Source organism: Elephas maximus, chromosome 25 (assembly GCF_024166365.1).
Source record: "Elephas maximus indicus isolate mEleMax1 chromosome 25, mEleMax1 primary haplotype, whole genome shotgun sequence".
Taxonomy (NCBI): Eukaryota; Metazoa; Chordata; class Mammalia; order Proboscidea; family Elephantidae; genus Elephas; species Elephas maximus.
The window spans coordinates 12,202,089-12,221,291 of NC_064843.1; the positions used below are offsets into that span (position 1 = coordinate 12,202,089).

The 19,203-nt window shown below is 44.0% G+C and overlaps 1 protein-coding gene across 9 annotated transcripts in view; it reads left to right on the forward strand.

Annotated features, from left to right (window-relative positions):
• Positions 1-19,203, forward strand: part of LOC126067740 (zinc finger protein 343-like) — a 213,047-nt gene that overhangs the window by 22,092 nt on the left and 171,752 nt on the right. For 2 of the 9 annotated variants that reach the window (XM_049869916.1, XM_049869917.1), the window contains exon 1: positions 14,867-15,107. The exons of 6 other annotated variants lie outside the window; for them this stretch is intronic. The gene's annotated coding sequence lies outside the window, so the exon portion shown is untranslated. Of the gene's footprint in view, positions 1-14,866; positions 15,170-19,203 lie in introns of those variants that run through there. One more of the 9 variants, XM_049869927.1, reaches the window with a different exon arrangement.

Here is a 19,203-nt window from a genome sequence, read left to right on the forward strand (position 1 = left end):
AGTAACCTGTCGTTACAACGTTTTTCCAGAGGAAGTCACAAACCCCCCAGAGAAAAATTACAGGTAGCCCAACCTTTTGTTAAGTACTTGGGACATACTATTTCAGCAAAAGGGATCACTATATACCCCTAAAGACAAGAGACCTTCTTAGCTTATCCTGTCCCTACTACCAAAAAACAGTTGAGGGAATTTCTAGGACTCTAGAAATTGCTGAACTTGGATGTCTAGTTTTCCTTTACTGGCTCAACCTCCTTACCATTATCTAAAGAGTCCAGAGCCTGACCCCTTCCAGCTCTCCAACCATGGCCAAAAGGCCATCACTCCACTAAAAGAAGCACTAACACTTGGGCTTTAGCATTTCCTAATTGAGACCTTTCACCTTTTTTTTCCATGAGATTTCTGGGAATGTTTTAGGAGTCCTCACTCAAAAACACGGACAACAGAGATCCATTGGTTATTATAGCACCACCTGGACCCTGTCACAAGGGGCTACCCTCCTTGCCTTAGAGCAGTCACTGCAACTGCCAGACAAGTCCACAGCAGATATTGTTTTAGGAAATTTTCTTGACTTTTATCTCCGTTATATGGTGTAGGCATTTTAAATTCAGCACTTTATTCAACATCAATCAGCCAGCAGGCTGACTTCTTACGAAATTCTCTTTTTGGCTGCTGCTTATATTCAGTTATATACTATAACCTCTCTCAATTCTGCTACATTGTCACCTTTACCTAATAATGATGATCATCTACCCTATGATTCCTTATATCTTACCGAACAGCTTTTGTCTCCTAGACCAGATTTACAAGAAACCCCATTATTGAATCCTGATTTAGTTCTATTTGTTGATGGGTCACATTTAAAGCCTGAAATTACCAGTTTATATTACCAGGGAGTATATGCCATGACTACCTAACCCAAGGCTCCAGAAAGTGGCACCCTTCCTGAAGACACTTCACTTCAGCAAACTGAACTCATTGCACTTACGAAGTCTTGCAAATTGGCTTCTGGACAGTCAGTACATATTTTTACAGACTCCAGGTATGTTTTTGTAGTTACTCATGATTTTGGCACGTTCAGGGAACAAAGAGGTTTCCTAACTTCTTCTAGAATCCAAATTAAAAATGGGCCCTTAGTAGCAGATCTCTTAGAGGCCCTTTTGCTCCCCTCTGAGATTGCGTAATTAAAATCCAGGTCCACTAATCCAAAAGAGCTCCATGAATAGAGGAAAGTAAAGGAAACAGCTTAGCTGAAAGATCGGCTAAACAAGCCATTTCCCTATCACTCTTTGAAGATGCTGCCCTTGTTTATGACCATGATAATTTCACTTGTGATCATGGTGAAAAGAAGGGAGTAGCTAATAATAATAAAACAGTTAGGATGCCTGTAAATATGGCACCTGTAAAATGTTCCCCACCAAAATTTGACTGGAAAGCAATTTCAGAATCACTTTTTAAACACCAACAACTAACCCTCTCAGAGGAAATTAGAGCATCGGAATAGGCTGGCTGTTATGAGTATCCAACCAACCATTGAATTGTGGACCGGGCCAAATAAAAAACTCATTGTCTTAGTTATCTAGTGCTACCACAAGTGGGTGGCTTTAACAAAGACAATTTTATTCTCTCACAGTCCAGTAGGCTAGGAGTCCGAATTCAGGGCACCAGCTCCAGGGGAAGGCTTTCTCTATCAGCTCTAGAGGAAGGTACTTGTCATCAGCCTTCCCTGGGTCTGGGAGCATCTCCACACAGGAACCTCAGGTCCAAAGGATGCACTCTGCTCCCACGCTGCTTTCTTGGTCGTATGAGGTCCCCAACAGTCTGTTTGCTTCCTTTTCCTTTTATCTCTTGTAAGATAAAAGGTGGTACAGGCCACACCCCATGGAAACTCCCTTTACATCGGATCAGGGATGTGACCTGGTAAGGGTGTTATAATCCCACCCTAATCCTCTTTAACATAAAATTACAATCACAAAATGGAGGACAACCAGGGAATACTGGGAATCATGGCCTAACCAAATTGATACACACATTTTTGGGGGGACATAATCCATGACATTCCACCCTTTGACCCCCCAAAAATCACATTCTTGCAAATGCAAAACATATTCATGCCATCATATCATAGCAAAAGTCTTGACTCCAAGTCCAGAATCTAAAAATTCCTCTTCATCTGTGAAATCCAGAATACAAATTATCTGCTTCCAAAGGTACAATGGCAGAACAGGTATAAGCTAGACATTTCCATTACAAATGGGAGAAACTGGAGGAAAAGAAGGGATAACAGGCACAAAGCAAGTCAGCAGAAAACATTACATTACCCCTCAAGGCTTTGAAAATAATGCTTTGTCCTGTGGGACCATTTACACAATGGCCCAGCACTGCAGACTCTAGGTATTGGATACATTGTCTGGATTCTGAGTGGAGGACCCTCGGCTGTGGGCTTCAGCTTCACCTTCCAGGCCCACTGGAATGGCAACTCTGCTCCCTTGGCTTTAGGCACAGCATTTTCCTAGTCCATTGGAATGGTAATTCAACCCTTAGAAACACCAGAGGCCATGGCTCCACACCCTTTGAAAACGCAGAGGTCCTAGCCATACCTTTTGAGACTGAAGTGACTCGGCTTCCTGTGTTCCTTGTCTCTTCAGCTTCTGCTTCATGTTTTCTTGGCCTTTAGGTTCCTCAGGCCTCACGCCCGCATCTGCCCTGCTGGGTGTCTGGAGGCACCTCACTCTGCCAGTAAACTTTGGCTGGAAGACACTCAGCTCCCTTGCTCCATGGTTCAGCAATCCTAGCTCCCCTGATAAGTGCCCAGAGACACCCCACTCCATCAGGAAGCCTCCTGTGCACAGGCAGTCAGCTCTCTCACTCCGTGGGTTGGCTCCAGCGCTTACACTGGTCTCCGGGTTCTGCTACTGCAGGTTTTCCGCTGCTAGTGCTGCTGCTGCCACCAGTTCACTGTTGCTGCCAGTCCTCTGCTGCTGCCACTTCTCTGCTGCTAAGGGTTGGCTGCTGCTGCTCTGCTACTGCCAATCCTTTCCTGCTGCTGGTCCTCTATCCATTCATAGTTTCAAAACTGCTTTCACATTTTAGGTTATCTATTAAAGCAGCACCCCATTCCTGGTACCAAATTATGTCTTAGTTATCTAGTACTGCTGTAACAGAAATACCACAAGTGAATGGCTTTACAAAGACAAGTTTATTCTGTCACAGTCCAGTAGGCTAGAAGTCTGAATTCAGGGCACCAGCTCCAGGTGAAGGCTTTCTCTCTGTGTCAGCTCTGGAGGAAGGCCCTTATCATCAGTCTTCCCCTGGTTTGGGAGCATCTCAGTGCAGGAACCTCAGGTCCAAAGGATGCGCTCTGCTCCCACGCTGCATTCTTGGTCGTTTGAGGTCCCCAACTCTGCTTGCTTTCTTTTCCTTTTACCTCTTGTAAGATAAAAGATTGTACAGTCCACACCCCAGGGAAACTCTCTCTGCATTGCATCAGGGATGTGACATGGTAAGGGTGTTACAATCCCACCCTAATTCTCTCTAACATAAAATTACAATCACAGAATGGAGGACAACCAGGGAATACTGGGAATCATGGCCTAGCCAAGTTGATACATACATTTTTGGGGGGATGTAATTCAATCCATGACACTCATTTTGTCAGAATGATTACATGTTCCTATGGTTAGAAATAACTGCCATGATAATACAGAAACAGTGACAGACGAAGAAATCAGGGCTTTAGAAGCCCATTGGTGGGGAGATTTTTCTGTCAGTGTACACCATGTTTTTTCTCAAAGTTTTAAAGGTCACACTGCACTTTGTTTCAATCCTGTTAATGCTCCTCACAAGATTTTAACAGTTATGTATGGTCCCTTACATTGGTGGACTGTTCAAATGATGAACAACCTTTTAATATTCTTATAAATAATCCCTCTAATCCTGGAGAAACTGTCTTAAAGGATTTTTTGACCATCAAAAGTCAGTCCTGCATGATGAGGTTGAAAAGTGGAAGAAACGTGGTTGCTCCCAAACCCCCATCTCTGGGATATGGATGGGACCCAGTGAGAACTTAGTTCTCCCCAAAGCCCTGTAAGCCCCTGTATTGGAGGCATGGCATATGAATACCCATTGGGAAGAAATAAGAGGATAGAAATTTTAAAGAAATATTGGTCGGGGCATTTTTATGAAGCCCCTGAACAAGTGGCTTCCCAATGTTCGATTTGCTCTCAATTTAATTCCAGTAAACTTTATAAAGCTCCACGTGGGAGATTTCCCTTTCTGTCAGAACCAATGCTTTAATGGCAGATGGATTTTATCCAGCTTCCCCCCTCCCCCAGCAAGTGGCTACAAATTTGTACTAGTAATGATTTCTACAAATCATTTTTTCCCACTGGGTAGAAGCTTTCCCCAGTTGTCGAGCTACTGCTGAATTTATGCCTGACAAACTTCTTCAGAACATTATTCCAACTTGGGGAGCCCCAAGAGTCCTTTTTAGTGACCAGGGTCCCTGTTTTACTGGGCATATAATTAAAGGAATATGTAAAATCCCCATTTTTCAAAGACTTCATTGTCCTTATCACCCTGAATGCTCTGGCGTAGCTGAAAGAACTAATGGTATAATAAAAACTTGACCAGCCAAACTTTCCAGATCTTTACAATTGCCTTGGACTAAGGTGCTACCTCTGGTCCTTTTAAATTTAAGAACTACTCCATTTGGATCTCACAAATTGACTCCTCATGAAATTATCACTGGACAGCCAATGGACCTTCCCTTTTGGGCAACATGACTTGATTCAAATTTAGTTGAATTTGATTTGTTTCCATGTTGTAAATATTTGATCCAGTATTTTAAAGAATACTTTATACAGGTTAAGGAAGCTTTTGATAATGAAAAGGAAGAAATACCCGAATTACCTAATGTTTAACCTGGGTATCATGTTTACCGGAAAAGATATCAATTAAAAGATTCTCCCAAATTTCAATGAAAAAGACCTTATTTGGTCCTTCTCACTAATCCTTGTGCTGCTAAGTTACAGGGAGTTAAGGCTTGTATTTATTTATCCTAACTGATTAAAACTCCGATTCACAAATGGACTGTTCAGCCTCATGAAGGCTTGAAAGTAAAATTCGAACATCACCAAGAAGAGAAGCAGATGATGGCTGGGTAGACTGCTCTCCTGAGGTCTTCAGACTTGACCTGAAACTGCCTATGCAGCCTGCAGTAAACATTGGTCTGGTCACATTTTTCTTTGTTATTTTTGATATCTTTTTATTATTAGCTGTTATGCATGATTGTGGAATTATATCCGGTAGTTTTGGTGATCATATTGTTCCAATCATTATATCTGAAATAAGTTGTTTAAATGAGTGCTTTAACTCTTGTCAAATTTTTCTTAGTCATTGGGATCACAATTTTTAGTTGTGGGTATTTGATGTTTTAAATGACCTAACTCATCTGTAGTGCTACTTTCTGACCATTATAGTCATTTTTGGTTAATTTGAATTTATAACTTGCCATTGCTTTTGAAATAGCTTTTTGTTTTATAAACTCGAACTTTTAGAGTAAAAAATGTTTGGTGTAGAGGTTCTAAGAATTTGTTTTCTGATTATCCTAATCCTTTTTATTGTCATAGCACTCCAACTGTGGGATATTATTCCTTGTTTGAATATCTTGTTCTTTTTCTGAAAACCCAAACCTCTTTTTATAACACCACTTTTACTGAATAGTTATATTTCTTATGACCTGCCTTGGATTGGAATCCTTATTAGTTCTTTTGTTTTAAATTCTAATTATATTTATGTAATTGTTACTACCATTTATATTCTATTAACCCCTTGCTATTGATACCACTCACAGATTAATTTAGTATGACACATGAATATTGGAGTAATATTGTATCTTTTTATCATTAGCATTCTAGTTATATTTGTCATTTAATGTTCAGTAACTTTTCTATCCTTCAGGCCTTTCACTGCTGAAGTTTACTTTGTCATCACTATTATTCGTGTACTGTTACCCCTTGTTTATTTCTTTTGAGCTGTGTTTCATCACTCTGAAGCCCTTCTTAAACTTTCTGCCCATACTGCCATTAATTGCCACCCATTGCTGTTGAGTCAATTCTGACTCATAAGGACCCCATAGGACAGAGTAGAATTGCCCCATAGGGTTTCCAAGGAATGCCTCATGGATTCAAACTGCTAACCTTTTGGTTAGCAGCTGAACTCTTAACAACTATGCCAGCAGGGTTTTTGGCTGTTCATCGCAGCTTCCGTTAATTCTTGCGTGAGAATGCCTTTGTTAAGCTTGTTCAGGCAGTTGCATGTTCCACAAATTTTACTGACTGCTGGATCTGTCATCCTTTACTCAAAACCGTACTTGAGAACTCAGATGTATTAACTACTCCCATACTGGATTATAGCGTTGTTCTCCCTACTGCTGTCAATATTAATGCTAATTGAGCTATACGTGTGAGACTGGGGCATCCTCCTGAGATACAGACTCAACCCCAAGTCCTGTGTTTCAATCTGACTTGCATTAAAGAGTATTCTGAAATACCCTGAATCTCCTCTTCAGATTGTAAAACTGAGCCCTTAATATCATATAATGTTCCTTTCAGATACTGGAATGTGGCTTTTTCAGGAAACTTAACAGCATGTCTACAAGGTAAAAGGTCTTCATGTGCAAATATGAAATAGGCTAAGGTTAGGATGACTGTCTATTTGCAACAACTCCTTGACAGAGAATTGGCTTGAACAGACAAATCAAACCATCCCTCTCCCAGGTAAAGATGCCAGAACTTGCATTATATATGCCCCATGTGGATATGTATTTTTACGTGGAGGACCAAGATACCCTACCTTTGCCAATTCAAATCCAAATACTGAGTCCTGTACCTGGGCTTTATCCTATTTGGATGGTGAAATATGACAGGCCAAAGTCCTTAGGCCATATGGGAATCCCTTTAGGCATCCATTATCACAATGAGAGTTTACACTGGACTGACCACCTGAAACTATTAGAAAGGAAAAGGACAAACTGTCAAGAGATGAGCAAGGGGGAGATGGAGGGAACCCCTTAAAAGAGTTCCCTGGTTTGAGGATATTCTTTCCTTGGTATGGAGTAGGAGATTTCGAACACACTGTCCATAACATTTCCAGAACCACAGTAGCAACAGCAGATGATGTTGCCAATGCTGACTTCTCAAGAAAAATCACTGAAGGCAAATTGCCTTACATTTCCTGTTAGCCCAGCATAGAGGGGTCTGTGCTGTAGCTAAAACCTCTGACTACACCTGGGTTAATACTTCAGGAAAGGTGGAATAAGATATTAAACTGACTTGCCAGAATGGTACATGGTTCTGTATACATCCACCCTCAGACCCCCTGTCATGGATTGAATTGTGTCCCCCAAAAATATGTGTATCAATTTGGCTAGACCCTGATTCCCAGTATTTTGTGATTGTGAAACATTTTGTCATCTGATGTGATTTTCCTATGTGTTGTAAATACTACCTCTGTAACGTTAATTAGGTGGGAGAGGCTGCAGTTACATTAATGAGACAGAACTCAATCTACAAGATTGGATTGTGTCTTGAGTCAATCTCTTTTGAGATATAAAAGATAGAAGCAAAGAATCAAGGGGACCTCATACCACCAAGAAAGCAGTGCCAGGAGCAGAGTGCTTCCTTTGGACCCAAGGTTCCTGTATGCAGAAGTTCTTAGTCCAGGGGAAAATTGATGATAAGGACCTTCCTCTAGAGCTGACAGAGAAAGCCTTCCCCTGGAGCTGATGCCCTGAATTTGGACTTCTAGCCTACTAGACTGTGAGAGAATAAACTTCTGTTTGTTGAAGCCATCCACTTGTAGTATTTCTGTTACAGTAGCACTAGATGACTGTCATGGATGGGATTATGTCCCCCCCCAAAATGTGTCTATCAATTGGGCTGAGCCATGATTCCCAGTATTGTGTGGTTGTCCTCCATTTTGTGATTGTAATTTTATGTTAAGAGGATTCCAAAAACCAACAAACCCAAACTCAGTGCCGTTGAGTCAATTCCGACTCATAAGGACCCTATAGGACATAGTAGAACTGCCCCATAGAGTTTCCAAGGAATGCCTGGCAAATTTGAACTGCCGACCCTTTGGTTAGTAGCCGTAGCACTTAACCACTACGCCACCAGGGTTTCCTATTAGGGTGGGATTATAGCACCATCCTTACTCAGGTCACCTCCCGGATCAGATGTAAAGGGATTTTTCCCTGGGGTGTGATCTGCACCGCCTTTTCTCTCTCAAGAGATAAAAGGAAAGGGAAACAAGCACACAGTTGGAGACCTCATACCACCAAGAAAGCACCAGGAGCAGAGCACGTCCTTTGGACCTGGGGTCCCTGCGCCTGAGAAGCTTCCTGACCGTGGGAAGATTGAGGACAAGGACCTTCCTTCAGAGCCGACAAAGAGAGAAAGCCTTTGCCTGGAGCTGACACCCTGAATTTGGACTTGAAACCTACTTTACTGTGAGAAAATAAACTTCTCTTTGTTAAAGCCATCCACTTGTGGTATTTCTGTTATGGCAGCACGAGATGACTAAGACGCTCCCCTTTTCCAGATATTTTTGGCTAGTTACCCTCAGGCATTGGGTCATGGATTAAGTCTGTATTGTCCCCTGGATTAGTTATACTTATTGTCATTGTAATAATTGTGTGGACTATTAAATATTGTATAAAACTTTTGGCAAATGCCATTACCCAAAAGACCCATCTAATGCCTATGAAAATAATAATGTACTTTGAGAGTACCTATATTTTCAAGCCCATTCCTTGAGTAAACCTTCAGATGTCAGATTATTTCTTTAATGTGGCCTGCCATGTGCTCATCCTTAAGTAGTAAAAACCACAGAAGTGAGAGGCTAAAGCTGTGGCATGATAAAGATGTCAAATAGTGCCCAGCTATGTTTTCACAATGTCCTGCTACTATTCATGGTTTCATTTTTCTTTTAATCCTCATTTGATGCCCCTGGAAATGACAGTAAAGGGATCAAATGAGATGTTGCATTTGGACCAATCTGCTGCAAAAGACCTTTTTAAAATGTTAAAAAGCGAGGATGTCACATTGAGGACTGGGGTGCACTTAACTCGGACTGTATTTTCAGTTGCCTCATATGCATGTGAGTTTGGGTGGTGAATAAGGAAAACTGAAGAAGAATTGATGCCTTTGTACTAGGGTGCTGGCAAAGAATATTGAATGTGCTGTGGGCTGCCAGAAAAGTGAAAAAATCTGTCTTGAAGGAAGTACCAGGCAGAGATTTGTTCTCTTGTGCATGGAGTCACTGAGAAGGAGCTGACTCGATGGCAGCTAACAATAATAACGATCTTTTCACATGCATAGCACCCCAGCTCTTACAGACTTAAATAAGCAGCCATCCATGCAGAAAACAAAAGGCTTCTTTCAGAAAAATAGTCAGTAAACTGATTAAAGACTTTCTCTTGAAATCCTTGATCAAAAGGAGGGAATGTGTAAGGAAATAAAAAAAAATTGAGACACCCGATAAGACCCAAAATCGCCAGTTTGAAGACTGGGTGCAATTCTTTGTTTGCTGGTTCTGTTTTCACCCTAGTGGCAGCCATCTTCCATGCTGTTTCTAAGAGAGGAATGTCCAGTAACAATGATGTAACTACACTGTGACTCCCCTCCACCACATACCCTTGTAATTACTACACTGTAACCAATCTAAGAAAAATTCTTATATTCTTTTAAGCCAATAGCCTTACAAACTTGCATTACAGGAAGTCCTGCCTTATGAGTTCCTGCTACAGGAAGTGCTGCTTTATGACACCCTACCACAGGAAATCCTGCCTTATGATCTATTACCAACCAAGTAATGTCATTCTAAGTTTATAAATACCAATCAAGTGAGTCATATCATTTGTGCCCCTCTTATAAAATGTCACTGCTGAGTTGCCATTTTGGATTCCTGGATTGCACCACATGCATGTTAGTCTATCCCCGGCTTGAGCTGATTTTTTTTTTTATCTCTCAATTTTACATTAATCAGAGTACAGATGCTTACATTATGACACAGTTGCTGTGTAGTTGATTCTGACTCATGGTGATCCCATGTGTTTCAGAGAACTGTGTTCCACAGGGATTTCAATCCAATCACGTGCAATTTTTCCTCTTCATTTTTCTTCATTCTTTTTCTGGTTTTTCCTCAAACAAATTGGCATCAAGGGATTTGTCCTCAATTTCACCAATTCTTTCTTCCAGTAGGAAACCCTGATGGCATAGTGGTTAACAGCTATGGCTGGTAACCAAAAGGTCAGGAGTTCGAATCCACCAGGTGCTCCTTGGAAACCCTATGGGGCAGTTCTGTGCTGTCCTATAGGGTCACTATTAGTCAGAATTGACAATGGCAATGGGTTTGGTCTTCAAGTAATATTAATTCTGCTGCTATATCCTTATATTAAATTGTCCATTTCTGAGAATTTATTGTTAAACTTTTGGGTTTCTAGTTGCTGTTTTTGTATGATTTCTAGCTGTGTATTTTGTCATTTTGTTCTTGTATTGTTTTCCTCAGTTTTTCTATTGCATTGTCTGTATTTTCCTTGGTTTTATTTGTGTTTTCCTTGATCTCTTTCTTGATCTTTTGGAGAACCCTGTATATTAGTCTTTTGAATTCCTTTTCAGGTAGTTCCATTACCGTTTCTTCCTCTGGAAGGTTATCTGGTTCTTTATTTTGGTCACTTGCTGGAGCCATCTTGACTTACTTCTTTATGTGATTTTATATTGTCTGTTGTCTCCAAGGCATCCAAAAAAAAAAAAAAACATTGCCATTGAGTTGATTCTGACTCATATTGACCCTATAGGAGAGGGTAGAACTGCCTTATCGGGTTTTCAAGGAGCAGCTAGTGGATTCAAACTTCTAAATTTTGGTCAGCAATGCAACCAATCTTCTAACCACTGAACCATCAGGGCTCCCCAAAGCATCAAGGTGTTATTATATTTTTTGATTTGTCGTATATTTGCTTGCTGCATCCTGATTTTTCATTTTGATATATTGAAGTAGGTCAGGCATGTGTGCTACTTGGGCTGCTAATCTGGTCTCACTGGAGCTCTCACCTCCTGTCTTCTGGTGGGTAGGGTAGGGACTGGGTGTGAAAGTTCAGTTCTCTGTTCACTGGTCTTACTGTGCAGTTGAATCTACAGCTGGTATTTCTGGTGAGATGATGTGTCTGGTTAGGTGGACCTGGGTGTAATGATGTTCTCATCGGTCACTGTGTTGGGTATTGTGTGTGTAAACTGTCGTTTGCCCTGTGTTCTGATTGAGGGTGACTAGATCATCAGTCACTGGGTGAGTAGCACAGAAATTTTTGCTGACAGTCCCCGGCAGGCTGAGCTGAGCGGGAGTGGTTGGAGTGGGCACAAGCTTCTGGTTATGGGAGGGGGCAAAGTAGGGAAGATTCCGCCAGCCCACAGTGACCAGTTGAAGGCATGCCTCTGTCTTCTATCACATGCTATGGGGGGCGGTGTGCCACTGGTCCTCAGTCCCCCAGAGCAGGTTGTCGGAGGAAGTAGAAGGCGCTGCTGGACCGCAGTCCTAGCACTGGTGGCTAGATGTAGGAGTGCACGGGCACCTCTGCTAGCCTGGTCTGAAAGGAGAGGATGAGTGATGGGCTTGAGAGCACACCAACTCATGGTTGTTATTGCTCACCTAGTGGGGTGGGGTGGGGTGGGTGATATATGAGCTATCTCTTGTGTGCAATTTGGAAGGCGGGAAAAGCCGAAATTATGCTGGACCTGTCTGCCAGAGCTCTATGGGGTCAGCAGGGAAAAAAAGTGAGGCAGGCAGTGGGACCTGCATCTAAGTAGCATTTGTCACTTGGCTTGGTCAGGCAACAAAAGAGCCAGGACAAGGAGCCAAGCCAAATTGGCACAGCCTCCATGAGCTTGGCAGGGTCAGCGGGTAGGAAGGGTGGGTCAGGTAGTCATATCCGTGTCTGAGTGGCCTGCCAGCACTCAGTGCGGTAGGTCAAATGGAAAAGGTGGGGTGGGGCCAAAGTCGTACAGTAGCTACCTGCTGATGCTGGGGTTGCTTAGGCAGCATGGAAAGGTGAAGCAGAGCTAATGCCATGCCTGAGCTACCTTCCAGTGCTTGGGTCACTTGGATGGGGGCCAGGCATGGCCAAAGTTATGCAGGAGCTGCGTACCTGTGCTTGGGTTGCTCGGGCGGTCTGTCAGTGCTCAGCTCACTCTCTGTGTCCTCACAGGCATTCCATTGAAGTTGCCTCCTGTGCTCCTCACCCTCAATCTCAGCTGTGTGTATCTCAACATAGCCCCATTGTGCTGGGTCAGTTCACTAGGCAAGTCCACTCAATCTTTTTCTTGTTTGCTGTTTTCAGTCAGTTTCTTCTTCCATTTGGCATTTAATCTAGTTCTTTATCCCTTCAATTTGTGTTCAGAGTTCCAGAATTGATATCTGCATCTGTTTTACTTGGTTTTTCAGGTCTTTGTTGCAAAGGGATGGTATGGTGTATCTGACTGGTTTATCACTGTCTTGGTTATCTAGTGCTGCTATAACAGAAATACCACAGATGGATGGCTTTAACAAAGAGAATTTTATTCTTTCACAGTCTACTAGTCTACGTGGCCAAATTCAAAGCATCAGCTCCAGGGGAAGGCTCTCTCTCTCTGTCAGCTTTGAAGGGAGGTCCTTGTCATCAATCTTCCCCTGGACTAGGAGCTTCTCTGCACAGAAACCCCAGGTCCAAAGGACGCAATCAACTCCTGGCGCTGCTTTCTTGGTGATATGAGGTCCTCAACTCTCTGCTTGCTTCCCTTTCCTTTTATCTCTTGTAAGATAAAAGGCAGTGCAGGCCATTGCCTCTGGGGTCTCAAAGGGTAGAGCCATGGCATCCTAGGTTTCAAAGAGTCATATCTTCATCCAGTGTGGGGCTGCCATTTGGTTTGGCCAAGAAGATGGGGCTGCTGTCCACAGCTGAGGGGGTAGAGCTGCCATGCCCAAGTGGCAGAAAAATGGATCCAGCTGGGGCCTAGGGGGTGGAGTTTCCACTTGGATGAACTAGGAAAATGGAGCTGCCCAAATTCAAGGGAGCAGAGTTGCCATCCCAGTGAGCCTGGAAAGTGAAGCTGAAGCCCAGGTCTGAGGCACCTAGACCCAGAATCCAGAGAGAATGCTCAATACCCAGAGTCTGGAGGGCAGGGCCATTCCCAAAGATCAGAGGATTATCTTCAAGGCTTGAGAGGTAATTTAACTTGTTCTGCTGGATTTTGGATTTGCTTGGTGCCTGTTATCCCTTCTTTCCCTTCAGTTTCTAATATTTGTAATGAAAATGTCTACCTCGTGCCTGTTCCATCACTGTACTTTGGAAACAGATAACTTGTATTCTAGATTTTACAGGTTCACAGTTGAAGAGGAATTTTGCCCAAGGATGGAATATGCCTAAAGTCTCACCCATATTTAATTTAGACGATTCAGAAGACGCAATTTTGAATTTGGAGTTGATTTAAGACTTCTGGGATAAAGCGATGGGGTGAATAGATTTTTCATGTGGCAAGTACATGAATTTTTAGCAATTGGCAGCAGCCTTGCTACCTACGGTGTCCAGGTGGAGAGGTGCTGACAGGCTGAGAATACAACCCTGAGGATGTCTGCCTTGTTGATTTTAGAGCAGGAGCTTGGGGTCCTTTCTTTTTGTACAGGCAGAGGGTGTGCTGGTTAGGGAAGCAGATTCTTTTGCTGAGGTCACTTCCTAGTTCACAGGAGCTGGCAGCCTGCTTGGCTGGAGAGAGCAATGGAGACTGTGGAATAGTCGATTCTTGCCTGTCTGCAGTTCCCTGCTGCTTTCCTCTGCTCCCTGATTCAGCATCTCTCAAAGATGAGCACCATTTCCTTGTATTCTCTTTTGTGTTTGTAGAAGAGGATATGAACAATGGTCTGTTCACACTGCTATCTCCCCCAGAATCCCATAGGGTTTTTAACGGATGGTTTTTTGGAGGTAGATCGTCAGGGTTTTCTTCCAAGTCACCTCCTCCTTTCAGTTAACAGTGGAGAGCCTTAACTGTTTGCACCACCTAGGGATTCCTTTCATCTGTTATGCGAAGGTAATTATGCTGTTAATCCTGCAATGGTTCCTGGGTGTTCAGTGAGAAAATGTGTCTGTCTATAACCCAAACACCCTTAAGCCCTGAAAAGTGAGGAGTATATGTGTTACCCTGGCCCCCCTGCACTGAATTCCTGCTCCTCTGTCTCTGTGCTCGCAGTAAGTACTCAGGCCTGTAGCACCTCTTGGCTCCAGGTTACCACTACAGGGACCAACTTCTTTCCTCCTGTCCTTCTACACACCTGCTGGAAAGCTTCTTACTGGGTATTGTTGCTTGACTCACATGCTGGTAGGGAAGTCACACCCATCCTGTTGGCTGCTCCACCTCTGGCCTCTACTGTGCTCTCTGTCTCATTTGACTTTATGAAAAGAATGGCTTCTATTCCACGAGCAGGGTGAAGAGTTTACTACTAACGTTGAGGACTTGGACAAGAGGAGAATGACGACAGAGGGAAGCCCTGAAGTTGAGTGTAAGGGCTCCACTGAGACTTTGGGAGCCTGCTTTGCTTTCCCAGGTCTGCTTACCCTAAGGAAAATGAGGCCGACCAGAGGTGCGGAGCAGCGCGAGGTCAGGCCTATATGGCGCTCACGGACCGTGGGGTGTAAAGCAGCATAAGCCCAACGAACTCAGCTCATTTTCAGCAGAAAAAGTTAGGTCAAAGTCGGCTTTCTAGCCCACGCTCTGGATCTGCCAAGCACGCCGACCGGAAGTGCCTCTCGCGCGCCGAGGGGCGGGTCCGGAAGTCGTCCGTAAAATCCACCGGGGAGGCTTTTCCCGAGTGTAGCGTTTGAGGCAGCGGGGAGGGAGGCTTCACCCGGTAACTACTAGGGTTTGATGAATGGATATTATAAGACGAGAGCGAAGAGGCTGTCGCCCCAGTGGCTGTCGTCCGGGTCCGTGACCCGCGTGGCTCAGAAGCCGCTCCTGTGACGGCCAATGGGAGCCGCAGGCCGCGAGGATTCTGGGGACTGTAGTTCTGGGGGAGTCCCGCGGCCGGTGAGTGGAGGGACCGAGCGAGACCCTCAGGGTCCCCGACCCCCGGGCGTCTTTTCCCCGCGGTAAGGAGGGTCAGGAAAGGTTGGGCCTAGCGTTAGGGCCCGAGGTGGAGCTCGGCGGGAGGGGAGAGGGCCCGGCGGCGGGCGGGGGCTGCGCTCGGCGGTTCGGCGCCTTCGGTTCCGGACGCTCCATTTTAGGAGAAGGGGGCGCGGCTCTAGACGCGCTTTGGGGGCGAGGAAGTTGGGTTAATGAGACCCAACCTTCACTCCCTGAGTTGCGGGGCGCTCCGAGGGCCTTCCGCCCCTGGGTTGGGGCTGGAGCAGGAGCGACCTGGAACTTGGAGTTTCTTTTTGGAAGCGGGTGGGGTTAGTCAGGGACAAACAGTTCCCGGGTAGAGAGGGCTGCTCCGGTCGTGCATTCTCGGGGTTACTTGGGCTGTGGGACGAGTTCAGCCAGGGGCAAAGAGACATCACCTTTTAGGGGGCGGGCGGCAAGGGTTATAATACCGCGGGTTTTTTTGGTGGGGAGCACTTACTTGGACCTGCATTTCCGGGTGATGGTGGGAACCCAGGACTTACCGTGCATGTCAGGGTTTTTGGTGGGGGCTGGAGACACCCCAGGTGATAATTAAGCGGAGGGTGGGGGCTTGGTGGTGTCTTAGGACCTTCTGTGGCATGGTTTGTTGCGAGGGTGGGGTGGTGATTGGAGGTGAGCTTGATATTGGTATGAGGTGCCTAGGAGTTTGTGGGAGAGTTTTTAGGATACCGAGTCCTTGGGGCATTTAGAGGCTTGGGCAGGACAGCTGGGTGTACTCCCGTGGTGGGGAACTGCACCGCCAGGGCCTGCACTCAGGCAGTTTTTTTTTTTTTTTTTGAATGGGGGCAGGCCTGCTTCTCTGGTACCTGCTTTCCCAGTGTTTGTTGGGTGGCAGGGACCTGCTCTACTTTGTGACAAAGTTTTCCAGTGCAGTTGTAGTGTGGGAGGCCATTTGGCAGATTCTCTCTTCCCCTGTCTGCTTCTGCCTTGGTTGTTGGGGTTCAGCTGCCCACCTCTGCTTTGAGGCTGTAGGGGGGGTTAGGTAGGACCAGAACTTCTGAAGCTGTTTGCTGCCTATCCAGATCACTTCCAGCATCTCTGGTTGAGTCCAGATATCAGGACTTTAATGTCTGATTTTTTATTAAGGACAGATTTTAAACCTATTCAGTAGAGTAGAACAGTGAAACCAGTGGGCCCATCAACAGATTCAACATTATTAATTCATGGCCAGTCTTGTTTCATATACATCCTCTCAATCCTATGTGTGAATACACTTTGAGACTTGTTACACCCCAGGGGACCAGTCACTACTGACATTATCACTGGCCTCACTGGCTTAAAATATGGCACTCTACTAGGCACTTAACATTTTGTCACTTTGAGCAAGATATATAACCTCTCAGTGCTTCAGTTCACCACAAGTCCTAACTCATGGGACTTTTGGGTCATATACTTCTACAGTGCCTGGAATTGTTTCTGGTGTGTAGTAAGAATTTAGTGTTAACTATTTTTATTACTAATACTATTTCTGCCCTTGAGGCACAAAAAAGATGAATTCACTACTCAGTATCAGATGTCAGGGCAGACTGTATTATGATGTAAACACTGTTTTGTGCACTCCTCTTTTGTGACAGATCTGATGCTTTTTGTTTGTTTTTAAAGAAGAGGAAGCCTCTTTGTTTGAAACTTGGGAATTTCTAGCCTGATACATGCAGACAGAGAGAGACAGTAGTTAGGGATATACCACCTACTTCATTCCCAGGTCCACCTCACATCACTGCCTGTCCTGAGAGGACTGTGTAGAGAAACGGAGGACTCCTAGCTCCTGACAGACCCCTTCTGGGAGGGTTCCACTTACCTTTCACATTCTTACAGTGTTTCATCTGCTCCAAATGGTGGGTGAATGTCCTTCGGGTGCCCTTGACATTCTGTGCCCTGCAATATCCTATCTGAGGCTCGGAGGCCCAGTCTGTTTTCCCACACACCAGGCCTGTGTTAAGAAGGGCCTGTACAGGGAATGTTACCCCAGACCCGTACTCTCATGCAGGTTACCACCATTCTCACCCTAGCAAGTATTTCATCCTGGCAGGCAGATTCCCAGGACTGTGCCAGCTGCTGTGAAAACAAAAATAATAGTTGCTGTCATTTATAGGCAGTTGTTCTGTGGCAGACATAGCACTTTACCATCAGCATGAAATTTATTTCCTCAGCCAATTCGTGATAGAAATGATGCCAGAGATCACATGATAGAATTTTGCAAGACCAACAACTTCTTCATTACAAGTACCTTTTTTCAACTACATAAATGGTGATTATATAAGTGGAATACACAGGAATCAAATCGACTACATCTGTGAAAAGAGACGACAGAGAAGCTCAATATCATTATTCAGAATAAAACCAGGGGCTGACGGCAGAATAGACCAGCAATTCATCCTATGCAAGCTCAAGTCGAAGCTGAGGAAAAATGGAGCAAGTCCACGACAGCCAAAATATGAGCTTGAATATACACCACCTGAATTTAGAAACCTTCTCAAGAATAGATTTGCTGCATTGAACACTAATGACCGAAGACCAGACAAGTTGTGGAGTGAGATCATACGTAAAGAAAGAAAAGTTAATTAAAAAGACAGGAAAGAAAGAAAAGACCAAAATGGATGTCAGAAGAGAATCTGAAACTTGCTGTCGAACTTCGAGTAGCTAAAGTGAACCAAAGAAATGATGATATAAAAGAGGTAAACAGAAGATTTCAAAGGGCAGCTCGAAAAGACAGAAAAGTATCATAATGAAATGTGCAAAAACCTGGGGTTGGAAAATCCAAATGGAAGAACACACTTGGCATTTCTTTTTTTCTTAATTGTACCTTAGATGAAGGTTAATAGAGCAAATTAGTTTCTCACACTTGGCATTTCTCAAGCTGAAAGGGCTGAAGAAAAAAAGCCTTTAGTTGCAATACTGAAGGATTCTATGGGGAAAATACTGAATGACACAGGAAGCATCAGAAGAAGATGGAAAGAATAAAAAGAGTCATTATACCAAAAAGAATTAGTCGACATTCAACCATTTCAAGAGGTAGCATATGATCAGGAACCGAGGGTACTGAAGGAAGAAGGCCAAGCTGCACTGAAGGCATTGGCGAAAAACAAGGCTCCAGGAATTGACGGAATATCAGTTGAGATGCCTCAGCAAATGGATGCAGTGCTGGAAGCGCTCACTTATCTATGTCAAGAAGTTTAGAAGACAGCTACCTGGCCAGCCGACTGGAAGAGATCCATATTTATGCCTGTTCCCAAGAAAGGTGATCCAGCCAAATGCAGAAATTATCACATGCAAGCAAAATTTTGCTGAAGATTATTCAAAAACAGCTGCAGCAGTATATCGACAGGGAACTGCCAGAAATTCAGGCCGGATTCAGAAGAGGGTATCATTGCTGATGTCAGATGGATCCTGGCTGAAAGCAGAGAATGCCAGAAGGATGTTTTGTTGTGTTTTATTGGCTATGCAAAGGCATTTGACTGTGTGAATCAGAACAACTTATGGATAACATTGCAAAGAACAGAAATGCCAGAACACTTAATTGTGTTCATAGGGAACCTGTATACAGATGAAGAGGCAGTTGTTCGGACAGAACAAGGGGATACTGATTGGTTTAAAGTCAAGAAAGGTGTATGTCAGGGTTGTATCCTTTCACCGTACCTATTCAGTCTGTATGCTGAGCAAATAATCCCAGAAGCTGGACTATATGAAGAAGAATGGGCCATCAGGATTGGGGGAAGACTCATTAACAACCTGCGTTATGCAGGTGACACAACCTTGCTTGCTGAAGGTGAAGAGGACTTGAAACAGTTACTAATGAAGATCAAAGACCACAGCCTTCAGTATGGACTACACCTCAACATAAAGCAAAAACCCTCAAAATGACCAATGAGTAACATCATGATAAACGGAGAAAAGATTGAAGTTGTCATGAGTGGAGGACTTGACTGATAGGGTCATGTGGCGTATACACACAGAATGGAGGGTGGGGTGTTATTTTTGCAGATGTCATTGTGAGACCTGA